The following is a 14,151-nucleotide window of genomic DNA, read 5'->3' as shown; positions in this document are numbered from 1 at the left end:
TTACATATCAAACGCCACCAGAAGGAGTTACTATCGTTTCTTACTCCGATGACTGCACAATAATGGCCACAGGCCCGGGCCCAAAGATCAATGAGCTTTGCAACAGAATAAACGGCTACCTCCTTGATCTCTCCAGTTTTTTCGCCTCGCGAAACCTGGCATTATCACCGCCTAAATCATCCGCGACCCCATTTACAACTTGGACGTCCCAAATGTCGACCATTTTGAACATACACGTCGATGGCACTACGCTACCGACTGTCCTATACCCCAAAATCTTGGGTGTCACGTTTGATCAGGATCTACATTTTAGTGGGCACGCAGCCGCAATTGTTCCGAAAATCCAGAGCCGTAATAAAATCCTCAAATCCCTTGCTGGCAGTATTTGGGGAAAAGACAAAGAAACGCTCATTACCACATACAAAGCAATTGGCCAGCCGTTTGCGTGCTACGCGTCCCCTATATGGTCACCAAGCCTAAAAACTACCCGCTGGAAGAAGCTACAGGCCTGCCAAAATACTGCGCTCAGAACCGCCACGGGCTGTCTTCTTATGTCCCCAGGACACCATCTACATAATGAGGCTAGAATACTCCCCATCAGGGAGAGAAATGAGATGCTAACCAAACAGTTCCTGTTGAATACCCAGAAACCTGGGCATCCCAACAGACATCTGATTGATGAGCCGGCACCGCCTAGGGACTTAAGGAGTCATCTCCGTAAGCATTTTGAGGAAATACGGCACCTGAGAACTCAGCCGTATGAAGCAAAAAAAAAACACAATCAGGTCCTTGGTGAACTCCACAAACAGGCGTCGGATCTTTATGACGGAAATTTCCCGGTGAATCCAGTACTCGGGGAACAATACCCAAAACCTGCGGAAGAGGAACGCATACTCCCCAGGGAAACGCTAGTCACTCTGGCGTAAATTCGTTCTGGATACTGTAACAGGTTAAACTCTTAAATATCCAGAATCAACCCCGACATACAAAATGTGTACCCCGCTTGCAATGTGTACCCACATGACACCAACTATCTCTTTAATTGTAATGTGGAACCAACGCCTCTAAAACCCCTTTCATTACGGTCCACCCCTGTCGAAACAGCAAGTTTCCTTGAACTCCCGTTAGAGGATATTGATGAAAATTTGTGATCGGTCGCAGCTATTAGGTGGGGCGAAAAATTGCTACAACAACAACAACAACTAAGGTATTTTTCTACTACGATTTTCGCTGAAGAGATTTGAATCATTCACCCTTTTTCTTGCTTCTTAAAACCAAACCGAACTGACTTTTGAATTCGCAGGCTTGAGAGCTCTGCTATATTTAGAGAACAAACAAATTGTAAACCTTGCCAAGTAACGCAACTCACAGCACATATACACAATGTTCACATTACGAAAATATTTCAGAAAATTCAAGTTAAATATTAAACAGACAGCTAATTTTGGAAAACAAATGAGACATTATTTGTAGAAATTAAGAGAAAATTTTAGTTTACTATTAACTGTTTAGTTAAATTTTTTAGATGTATGAATATTCCAATGATTGAACCCAGTTAGAACGCTACTTGTTATATAATGCATTAACCTATCCGTAGTGCTACAAGAACCGTGCGTGAGAAATTCAAAAAGTTTACATCAGTTTTTTAAGACAGAGTGACAAATCCTAACGTATATTTTTCTATACATGTGAGTAGCCTTCTCTTTTATGTTCACCAAATTCTGCTTTTAAGCTTTCATATATTTTTTTCTTTTCAATATGCTATTCATATGCCATATATAACATGATTTTTACAGCAACGAATGTCATAAAGCTATGCGTTAGCGTTATGGCATAAATAACATATTAAACAGTTGTTGTATTTATCTGATATTCCTAATGCATATATAATGAAGTAAATAACAAATTATTTAGCTGTTATACTTATCCCATAGTCCTAACGCATCTATAACGAAAAAAATAACACTTACATTTTTTTTTATAAAATTTTTATTTATTAAAAATTTGGAATACATTATTACTTTATTTTGTAATATATTTTTGTTCTTTATTATATTAAGTTATAATGTTATAATAAAGAAAAGTAAGTAATAACTAAAATCATTATAAAAAATAGTTAGAAATTGATTTTGGTTTTATTTAGCAACTATGCATTTTTTAATTCTACGAAAATCATACTTCCCCTTCACAGCAATTTTTGCAGCACGTGAGATCCCAAGAGATCAGCACCAACATAACCCGGTGTTAGTTCTGCTATTTTATCGAAATCACATTTCGGTTCGATCGAGAGACCATAACAAATAATCGTTAATATATCTTTGGGATCCTTACGTGTTGGTATGCCTATAGTAACTTCATGATCGAAACGTCAAACACGTCCTAGAGCCGGATCTAATACATCAGGTCGTGTGGTTGCACCTATAACTAAAACACTTTGTCCATCTTCGGTTAATTTCAAATTATCCAAACAACTTATCAGTTGTGACACAACTCTACGTTCCATATCTTTTTGTGCAAACGAACGATTCGATGATATAACATCAATTTCACCAATAAATAAAACGCTAAGCCAGCTATTAATTCTGTAGCAGCAACCTCTACAATGGCAAATTTAATTGCTGTAAAGAAAAATTTGTAGTATATATAAAATAAAGGTTTACGTTTATAAATTGCATGTATATATACCCCAGCAATTGCATGCGCAAGTAACGTTTTTCCAGATCCAGGCGGTCCGTGCAATAATAAACCATGAGGTGACATTAAACCCAAAACAAAAAAATATCCGGTGCTTTTATATGCATTAATAATTCGCAAAGTTCTTTTAAAGTTTTCTCCACACCACCAACATCTTGAAAAGTTTCACACGATTTACGTAGTACTACCTCTCTTTTGAATTTACGTTGCCTTTGTTGATTAATTTTATTGAAAGCAACAGTTGAAAATGGTCCGGCATCGGTATTTTGTTGTTGTGCTCTCCATTCGATTCTAAAGCAAATAGAGGGGTCTCCAGAACACAAAGAGTATGCTCTGGGTGCCTTTCAAGACATCGAGGGGGCTTTTAACAATGTCTTACCGGGGGCAATCGAAAGAGCTCTGGTGAGTTTATGAGTCGAGGCGGCTCTGGTTGAATTTATTACCAATCTTCTATGCGGCAGAATTGTCGCAGCGGAGTGGGGAGGGGCCATAATTAAGAGGAAGGTGTGCAGGGGTACGCCACAGGGGGGTGTCCTATCCCCTCTCCTCTGGGTTGTGGTAATCAGCTTCTTGTGGAGCTGGAAGCCAATGGTTGTCGGGTGGTTGCCTATGCAGATGACCTCGCTATCCTAGTCAGAGGCAAATTTCTGGGCACCGTGCGCGATGTTCTTCAGGGCTACCTGGATACTGTGGCTACGTAGGCTGAATCATGTGGGTTGACGGTCAACCCGGGAAAAACGGAATTGGTTCTTTTCACAAGGAGATATAAGTTGCCCGATTTCAGAACTCCCTCGATTGGAGGGGTACCGTTGGTACTTTCTGATAGGGTTAAATATTTGGGGATTGTTTTGGACAAGAAACTGTCCTGGAGACCCAATGTGGAAGATGGGGCCAGGAAGGCCGCCATTGCCTTGTACTGCTGCAGAGGGGCTATCGGAAAGATATGGGGAATCTCGTCAAGAGTGGTACACTGGCTTTATGAGATGGTGGTCAAACCGATCTGATATATGGGGTGCTGGTCTGGTGGAAAGCACTGGGCATGGCGAGCACCTCCAAAATGTTAGTGTCAGTGCAACGAACGGCACTGATCAGTAACAGTGGCGCTCTCAGAACAACACCTACCTTGGCACTGAACGTCATGCTGAACATATACCCGGTAGATATTGCGGGAAAGGCGGCCGCGGCAAGGTCGTTGGTCAGGCTTCGTGATATGGGATATGGACTTTCTGACCGCGGACACTCTAGCCTTCTTACCAGTTTCGACTTTATCCCGGACAGAACGGACTATTGTATGCCGATAACTGCTCCCTATACAACCTTCACCCCAGTCATTCCAGGGAGAGAGGAGTGGGGAAGCGGAATTATCTGGAGCATGGGACCGGTTAACTCGTTCACGGATGGGTCGAAGCTGGATGGAAAGGTTGGTGGGAGGGGGGGGGGGCTTTTGTCAAGAGCTAAATTTAAGCCGCAAGTTTAAGTTGACTGATCACTGCAGTGTATTCCAAGCGGAAGTTGCTGCGATTAAGGATGTGGTGGATGGAATGCTATCCAGTGCTACTACGGTTAGGGAATTTAACATCTACTCTGATAGCCAAAAGGCCTTGAACTCAACTACAGCGCGATTGAGGGTTGTCTGGGAGTGCCTGACCTCGCTTGCGATTGCATCGAATTATTTTACAATTAAGATTATCTGGGTCCCGGGCCATAGTGATATCGCGGGTAACTGTCAAGCGGATCTCTTAGCCCGCATCGGTACAACTGAACCGGATGAAGATGGCTGTAGGGATTTCGGGATCCCGCTGGCCACCTGTGTAGCAATTCGGCAGGAAACCCATCCTACCTGGCTTTTTTGCGTACTAAGAATAGCCTTGGTATCATCCTCTATAAGGCATATAAGTGCCGACTTGGTGTAACTGTACCCTATGCGTATGCTTTTCACATCTGGACGTTGGATGTTGTATTGCTGGTGGAGGGCAACTTTAAAACAATCAACCATCTTACTCGTGTTGTACATTGCCCCATCACGCCCTGATTAAGGAAAATAGTTTGACAACAAATTGTCGGGTTGTTTTTGATGCGTCAGCCAGGTCTTCTAGTGGGAAATCATTAAACAACATTATGTGTAGTGGGCCTCGCCTTTTGAACGACCTACCAGCGATTCTATTGAACTGGCGTCTGCATGTTTATGTAATTACGGTCGATATTGAAAAAATGTTTCGTTGTATAGATATGCAGGAAGAAGATTCTGAATACCAACGAATATTTTGGCGCAATGCAGGTGGTGAAGTTACTGAATAGAAGTTAATAACAGTAACTTTCGGTACCGCTTCAGCACCATACTTGGCAAATGAAACGCTACATCAAATAGCACGAGACGAACGAGAGCATTACCCCTTGGCTGAATGAGTATTTATGAAGGAGATATACGTGGATGATGGTTACACTGGGAGTGAAACTATAGAAAAGGCAATTGAGATTCGTAATCAAACGCAAGCCGCCCTAGGCTCCACCGGTATGAAACTTCACAAGTGGGCTAGCAACTCAGCGGAGCTACTCAAATCAATACCGTCAGAGCAGCAATATAGTACATCTTCTCTAGAGCTAAACAGTGAGGAAACACCGAAAACCTTAGGTATGCGTTGGCAACCAAGAGAGGACTGTTTCCGTTATAACCTCAAGTTCGATTCCAATGTTCATCACACAGCTGTTACATGATATCGAGACTTTTTGATCCCTGGAGTTTGATTAATCCGATCATTGTCACATCCAAGATATTTTTGAAGCATCTGTGGTCATTCAATTTAGAGTGGGACGAACAACTCCCAAAGAGTTTGATCCTTGAGTGGGAACAGATGGACTACGATCTGCAAGCGATAAACGAAATTCAAATTCCACGATGGCTAAATTATTCACTTCCACAACCAAACTTATAGAACTTCACGCATTCAGTGATGGTTCCACCCAAGCGTATGCTTCCAATGTATATTTACGCGTGCAAGATTCTCAAGGTAACTACCATACTAATATTATCACAGGCAAAACTAAGGTACCCCAAAACCACCTATATGTAATCCCCGTATCGAACTCTGTGCAGCAGTTTTTAGTATAAAACTTGTCAAATGGGTACTTAAACACATTTCCATAAATGCGAACCGAATTAAAGTATACTATTGGACTGATGCCACCATCGTTTTGTCCTGGATAAGGGGGGACATAAACCGCTGGCCTGTATTCGAATCAAATCGTGTGGGGCTCATTCATACCGAATCGCATTTCAAACAACGGCATAATGTTTCGACTCATGAAAACCCCGCCGACCATTCATCAAGAGGCTTGAAAGCAACACAGCTTATAAATTGTGATCTATATTGGCACGGCCCCACTTGGTGGTGCAATCCGAAAGAAACCTAGCCTGCCTCGGATTGGACCTTTTTGGAGGATGAAGAAGACGTCAAACACATGGTCAACGCCATTATAGCCAATGAGAAACTGCCCTTGTTTGAGCGGTACTCATCTTATACTCGTTTGTTAATGATAAAAGCCATGTGTTAAATACAATCTCAAAAATCCCCCGGAAATTCGATTACGAGGTCCACTAACAGCCGCGGAGTTGCAAAATAGTCTCATTCGGCTGATAAATATTGTGCAAACCCAATGCTATTATGGCGAAATTAAGGCGCTAACCAAACATGAAATGGTGCAAAATAAAAGTGACCTTTTCAGCCTAACACCATTCCAGGACGATACCAAAATTATTCGTGTGAGAGGCCGTTTGAGGCAATCGCAATTGCCTTACCAGGAAAGACATCCAATTATCCTTCCAAAAAATCATCGATTTACACATCTTTTCATTGATTATGCTCATAAATCAACACTCCATGGGGGTATCCAACTAACCTAAGCATTTATCCGCAAATGTTTTTGGATCATTCATTCACGCAGAACTATAGCTGCTTTCATCAAAAATTGCATCGTCTGTTTTCGTCAGAGGCCGCAACATTCGACACAGTTAATGGGTGATTTGCCACAAGCAAGAGTTGCTATCAACGTTCGTCCATTTTTAGCCACAGGCGTCGATTACACGGGAGCCATCGACCTTAAAGCATCACGCTATCGCGGACAAACTACATATAAAGGCTATATTGCCATTTTCATTTGCTTAAGAACTAAGGCTGTCCACCTCGAAGCAGTTTCAGGAATGTTAACGTATGATTTCCTGTGCGCTCTGCAACGATTTATTGGTCGCCGTGGTCTTTGTCACGATTTGTATAGTGACAAATTACAAGCACAAAAATTTCGCGAATCCCTGCAAAGTGATATCGTACCATTTTTGGCTGACAAGGGCATTTTAATTCACCACATTTTCCAAACTTTGGCGGATTGTGGGAGGCGAATGTAAAGTCCCTAAAACATCATTTTAAACGTATTTGCAATGGTAATCCACTCACATTGGAAGAACTATCAACAGTACTGGCGAGGATTTAATCGTGCTTGAATTCTCGACCGCTGCGTGAGCTAACATCAGATAGTGACGACTTGCTGTTGACTCCCGGTCATTTTTTGATCGGTGACTCATTACTTGCTCCACCCGAACCAGCCAATTTAGAAATATCACCTACTCGTCAATATATTAAATTACATTAACAAATTCAGCAGTTTTGGAAGCGGTGGTCTTCAGATTGGCTTAGTCATCTACAATCCCGGCCAAAGCGGCGCAGCCAACAACCAAACTTGAAAGTGATTGATCTCGTCGTCATTAAACATGACCGTTTACCACCCAATCAATGGATACTTGGAAGGATTGTCGACACCCATCCGGGAAGCGACGGCTTAGTGCGCGTTGTCACCGTCCGCACAAAAAATGGAAGTTACAAAGGTTTCATCTCAGAAATTTGCCGCTTACCCATTGAAACACCCTATGAGCACTCAAATTAGCACACACTCTGAATACCCTTTCCTTTCTTCCTTAGCAGATGACACCAAATAGAACATTAAAGCTAGCCGACATCCACTGACAAGCCTCTATTACACCTGTTCGGAGAGTCGGATTTTTAAGCACAAAGAAGATTCGTATGCCACGGATATGGCATAGGGGGCCGGCATGTGTTAGCGTACCCTAACTTGTCAAATTAACCAAAATCTGATTGAGCGCCATTCAGCAACAACACGTAAAACGGAGCGGGGGATAAAGTTCTCATCGCAGATAAATGCCCCTCTCTTAATAACATGCTATATGTGTGTGCTTATGTACAAATACTTTGGATAAGCATAAACTCATTTGCACAGCTAGCGGAGATGATTGAAAAACAATAAAACTCAGTCGTCATTCTACAGTAGGCAAATAAATGAGTTTACTCTGTACCAAAATTAATAAACCAACCATTGGACTTCAAACTAGTTGTTGTTTTATCTTTGCGAATTAGCGCACAAACCCAAGCAACCGGCTTTATATTAAGTTTTTAAATTCTTTCACTAACTTTTCAAGAACTATTTCATTCTCTGTTCTAAGCTTTTTATCTATTATTTCCAAGATTAACACAGCTTTAAAACAAAACTATCTTTTTTATTTTAATTAGTTTTGCCGGGCTCTTTTACATCCATTCCCAGCGCTGCACACACTTCCTTAATAATTTAACAAATATTTAACAGTACATTGAGAAAATGAAATTGACCTTATGATGAGGACAAATTTATCTGTCAGTTGCGTAATCTTCACAGGTAGTCGAGAAAATGGCCCTTATAGTCTGTAAAGTGAAATAATGGAATCGCCACAACTAACGAGAGTGTACGCTTGGGCAGCTTTTGGCAGCAGTCATTTCGACCTAATGGAAACCACGCAACTAATAAAAGAATAAAATATTTCATGTTAATCAAAAGAAAAAAGCCAATTTTAGACGCATTCGAACTTCTTTTTGCAATAGAAAAGCAATTTGTGACATTAACGATTTTTTGGTTCCTTTACTAAACTCATAATACCAACTTACGATAGCAGGTATACGTTCACGTACCGCGTAATACCAAAAATGTCCTTTTAAGGGAAGTTCGGAATAGTTGGAATACGTAATTGGGGCCCTGACTTTGATGTTCTAAGAAAATCTGCCATTATTCTTTCTTTGCGGGATCATGCATTGTTTTATTATTTTCAAAAGACCAAAGCAATATAATTCTTTATCATTTCATGAAATATTTAGTTAAGGATTTATAATTTCCCTGCCGGCATTTACAAAATTACCATCAGTAATATACAATAAGGTCGTCGGTTCTATGTACCGGAGCGACTCGGGATTTTTCCCGACCAAGGACTGCCATTTCAGTGTAACCCCATTTAATTTGTTACGTCCCTCCCACAAATTGTCATCCTCCCAGCAGCTCCTTGCAGCGGGACTGCTCCATATTATCTTGCTCCGGGAAGGTATCGAACCCAATCCGGGTCCGTCTCCTGACCCCAGTCCTGAGAAATGGTTTTGCTGCATCTGCTGGAAAAGAATCTTTAAGGACGGTCATACTCTTGTCAGTGTGTCTCGTGTAAGGGATGGTTGCATCGGACAGGTTATTCTGGGCTAGACCCCAAAACCAGACGTCCACGTAACTTCTATAAATTTTTTGGCTCCTTGCTGTTCACGTCCTAGGACGTCCCGTAGTATGCGCCTTATCTCTCCTATCGTCAGTAGCCAAAACGCTTGAAGCCATTTTGCTCCCACACTTCAAAGCAAATTTGCAGCAAGCCTGTCATCAGCACGGCTTTAGAAAACTCCATAGCACCACCACCGCGCTAAATACCATTAGCACCCAGATAAATTGTGGTTTAAGTCAGAAGCCCCACCATAGAACAGTACTCGTAACGCTAGACCTATCAAAAGCGTTTGATACGGTCAACCATGGCACGTTAATGCAAGACTTGGAAGGGTCTACCCCATGTCTTAAAAGGTGGACCGCAAATTATCTGAGTGGTCGGCAGGCATCGTTGCAATTCAGAAACGAAATATCAAAGCCAAGAAGAATTAAACAAGGGGTGCCTCAGGATGGTGTTCTATCCCCACTTTTGTTTAATTTTTACATATCAAACGCCACCAGAAGGAGTTACTATCGTTTCTTACTCCGATGACTGCACAATAATGGCCACAGGCCCGGGCCCAAAGATCAATGAGCTTTGCAACAGAATAAACGGCTACCTCCTTGATCTCTCCAGTTTTTTCGCCTCGCGAAACCTGGCATTATCACCGCCTAAATCATCCGCGACCCCATTTACAACTTGGACGTCCCAAATGTCGACCATTTTGAACATACACGTCGATGGCACTACGCTACCGACTGTCCTATACCCCAAAATCTTGGGTGTCACGTTTGATCAGGATCTACATTTTAGTGGGCACGCAGCCGCAATTATTCCGAAAATCCAGAGCCGTAATAAAATCCTCAAATCCCTTGCTGGCAGTATTTGGGGAAAAGACAAAGAAACGCTCATTACCACATACAAAGCAATTGGCCAGCCGTTTGCGTGCTACGCGTCCCCTATATGGTCACCAAGCCTAAAAACTACCCGCTGGAAGAAGCTACAGGCCTGCCAAAATACTGCGCTCAGAACCGCCACGGGCTGTCTTCTTATGTCCCCAGGACACCATCTACATAATGAGGCTAGAATACTCCCCATCAGGGAGAGAAATGAGATGCTAACCAAACAGTTCCTGTTGAATACCCAGAAACCTGGGCATCCCAACAGACATCTGATTGATGAGCCGGCACCGCCTAGGGACTTAAGGAGTCATCTCCGTAAGCATTTTGAGGAAATACGGCACCTGAGAACTCAGCCGTATGAAGCAAAAAAAAACACAATCAGGTCCTTGGTGAACTCCACAAACAGGCGTCGGATCTTTATGACGGGAATTTCCCGGTGAATCCAGTACTCGGGGAACAATACCCAAAACCTGCGGAAGAGGAACGCATACTCCCCAGGGAAACGCTAGTCACTCTGGCGTAAATTCGTTCTGGATACTGTAACAGGTTAAACTCTTAAATATCCAGAATCAACCCCGACATACAAAATGTGTACCCCGCTTGCAATGTGTACCCACATGACACCAACCATCTCTTTAATTGTAATGTGGAACCAACGCCTCTAAAACCCCTTTCATTACGGTCCACCCCTGTCGAAACAGCAAGTTTCCTTGAACTCCCGTTAGAGGATATTGATGACAATTTGTGATCGGTCGCAGCTATTAGGTGGGGCGAAAAATTGCTACAACAACAACAACAACTAAGGTATTTTTCTACTACGATTTTCGCTGAAGAGAATTGAATCATTCACCCTTTTTCTTGCTTCTTAAAACCAAACCGAACTGACTTTTGAATTCGCAGGCTTGAGAGCTCTGCTATATTTAGAGAACAAACAAATTGTAAACCTTGCCAAGTAACGCAACTCACAGCACATATACACAATGTTCACATTACGAAAATATTTCAGAAAATTCAAGTTAAATATTAAACAGACAGCTAATTTTGGAAAACAAATGAGACATTATTTGTAGAAATTAAGAGAAAATTTTAGTTTACTATTAACTGTTTAGTTTAATTTTTTAGATGTATGAATATTCCAATGATTGAACCCAGTTAGAACGCTACTTGTTATATAATGCATTAACCTATCCGTAGTGCTACAAGAACCGTGCGTGAGAAATTCAAAAAGTTTACATCAGTTTTTTAAGACAGAGTGACAAATCCTAACGTATATTTTTCTATACATGTGAGTAGCCTTCTCTTTTATGTTCACCAAATTCTGCTTTTAAGCTTTCATATATTTTTTTCTTTTCAATATGCTATTCATATGCCATATATAACATGATTTTTACAGCAACGAATGTCATAAAGCTATGCGTTAGCGTTATGGCATAAATAACATATTAAACAGTTGTTGTATTTATCTGATATTCCTAATGCATATATAATGAAGTAAATAACAAATTATTTAGCTGTTATACTTATCCCATAGTCCTAACGCATCTATAACGAAAAAAATAACACTTACATTTTTTTTTATAAAATTTTTATTTATTAAAAATTTGGAATACATTATTACTTTATTTTGTAATTAATTTTTGTTCTTTATTATATTAAGTTATAATGTTATAATAAAGAAAAGTAAGTAATAACTAAAATTATTATAAAAAATAGTTAGAAATTGATTTTGGTTTTATTTAACAACTATGCATTTTTTAATTCTACGAAAATCATACTTCCCCTTCACAGCAATTTTTGCAGCACGTGAGATCCCAAGAGATCAGCACCAACATAACCCGGTGTTAGTTCTGCTATTTTATCGAAATCACATTTCGGTTCGATCGAGAGACCATAACAAATAATCGTTAATATATCTTTGGGATCCTTACGTGTTGGTATGCCTATAGTAACTTCATGATCGAAACGTCAAACACGTCCTAGAGCCGGATCTAATACATCAGGTCGTGTGGTTGCACCTATAACTAAAACACTTTGTCCATCTTCGGTTAATTTCAAATTATCCAAACAACTTATCAGTTGTGACACAACTCTACGTTCCATATCTTTTTGTGCAAACGAACGATTCGATGATATAGCATCAATTTCACCAATAAATAAAACGCTAAGTGCCTAAACTCCCGCTTGCTCGAATACATCGGGTATACGTTCTTCAGATTCACCCGAGACGCCAGCTATTAATTCTGTAGCAGCAACCTCTACAATGGCAAATTTAATTGCTGTAAAGAAAAATTTGTAGTATATATAAAATAAAGGTTTACGTTTATAAATTGCATGTATATATACCCCAGCAATTGCATGCGCAAGTAACGTTTTTCCAGATCCAGGCGGTCCGTGCAATAATAAACCATGAGGTGACATTAAACCCAAAACAAAAAAATATCCGGTGCTTTTATATGCATTAATAATTCGCAAAGTTCTTTTAAAGTTTTCTCCACACCACCAACATCTTGAAAAGTTTCACACGATTTACGTAGTACTACCTCTTTTTTGAATTTACGTTGCCTTTGTTGATTAATTTTATTGAAAGCAACAGTTGAAAATGGTCCGGCATCGGTATTTTGTTGTTGTGCTGCTGCTGTTGCTGATAATTGCATAAACTATTCCAACGTTGATTTTGTTGATGTTACAATTGTTGCTGTTGTTGTTGACGGTATTGCTGTCGTTATGGAAACGCATCTACAGTGGAGCAGCAAGGAAGGCAGTCGGCATGATCTTGTGGTGCACAGTGGCTAGTCATGTCGGCTGGGTTGGGTTCTTGCCAACCTTGCTGTCCTGCGCCATAAACAGAAAAAAATGTCATATCATGCCTTTAAAAAAAAACCGTCAAAAAGCGCAGAACTAATTCAAAACGCTTATAAGTTCAAAATAAAAGAACATCCGGTCGAGCCGGATGTCACGGACAGACCGTTAAACATTCAAAATTTTAAATTCGAAAAAAGAAATTCTAAAAAAAATCTGAGGCAAAATAAATTAACCGAACCGGAAATGACCGTTTACCAAACGCAGAAAATCAAAATGACAAAAAAAAAAGCTGAAAAAAAAAATAAAAATAAACGGCTGAAAATTAAAAGAAAAAAAGGCCGAATATATATAAGGGGCGCCGCGGGTGTTGTTGCGACGCCCGGTGCTTGACCCACCCTCAAATCCATTGCCACCGACGCACCTACTTTTCGGTGGCCCCTTACCTGTATACCCTAAAGGCCTTCTAAATAAGCGGAGACATCAGTATTCCCATTCTAATAACAAGTTTATTTAATTCATTTCAATAAAAAAAATCTGTGAAAATACATTTATCATTATTAATCAATATCAGGTAAACCTCCAAGATCAAAACTAACTAACGGTCAATCTTACGAAATCAAAATCAAAAGAGACAGAACTTATTTCCTCCCTGATACTTGATTCGGTTCTATATCTTCCTCACGTATTTATTGGTGAGAAAAGGGACTTAATCAGGAGAAAGAAAAATTGCGTCCAAGGAAAAAGGTTAATAATAAAAAAGACTGGCGTAACCCACGGAAATTTTTTAATCTGTTTTTATATTGATTTTGTAAGATTATATTCCTTACAAACGTTCTGGTATAAGCCTTGATTAATTGCCACGATTACGTGTATATACGACAGCAAATGCAATATAACTAAACCTATACTAAGGCTTATTAAATATTGTGATAAGGGAACCCTAAGGCAAAACAGAAATTTTCCAATTCTATGTATTATCAAATATGTAGTATGTAGTAAAGTGTTTTGGTCATTTTATACCCTTACTCTATATTTCGCAAAAAAAAATTTTCTTTACGCCTAATGGCTTGTATTACAGAAACTGAATATGTCGCAAGTCTGTTAAAGGCACATTAGGTGCATCAATGGAAAAGTGAGAATTCCCAACAAAAAAAAACCTAATGAGTTTACCAGGCTTACTGCGTTTATTTCCTTTTACTT

General features: G+C 40.2%; 1 pseudogene; it reads right to left on the bottom strand.

Moving 5' to 3' along the window:
* Positions 1-2,368: 2,368 nt before the first annotated feature.
* LOC137254268 (nuclear valosin-containing protein-like) lies at positions 2,369-13,039 on the bottom strand (annotated as a pseudogene).
* Positions 13,040-14,151: the final 1,112 nt, after the last annotated feature.

The sequence above is a fragment of the Eurosta solidaginis genome, chromosome 5, assembly GCF_040869045.1.
Source record: "Eurosta solidaginis isolate ZX-2024a chromosome 5, ASM4086904v1, whole genome shotgun sequence".
In the NCBI taxonomy this organism is placed as follows: Eukaryota; Metazoa; Arthropoda; class Insecta; order Diptera; family Tephritidae; genus Eurosta; species Eurosta solidaginis.
Note: the sequence above shows the minus strand (reverse complement) of the source record. Positions and strands in the feature narration are given on the sequence as shown.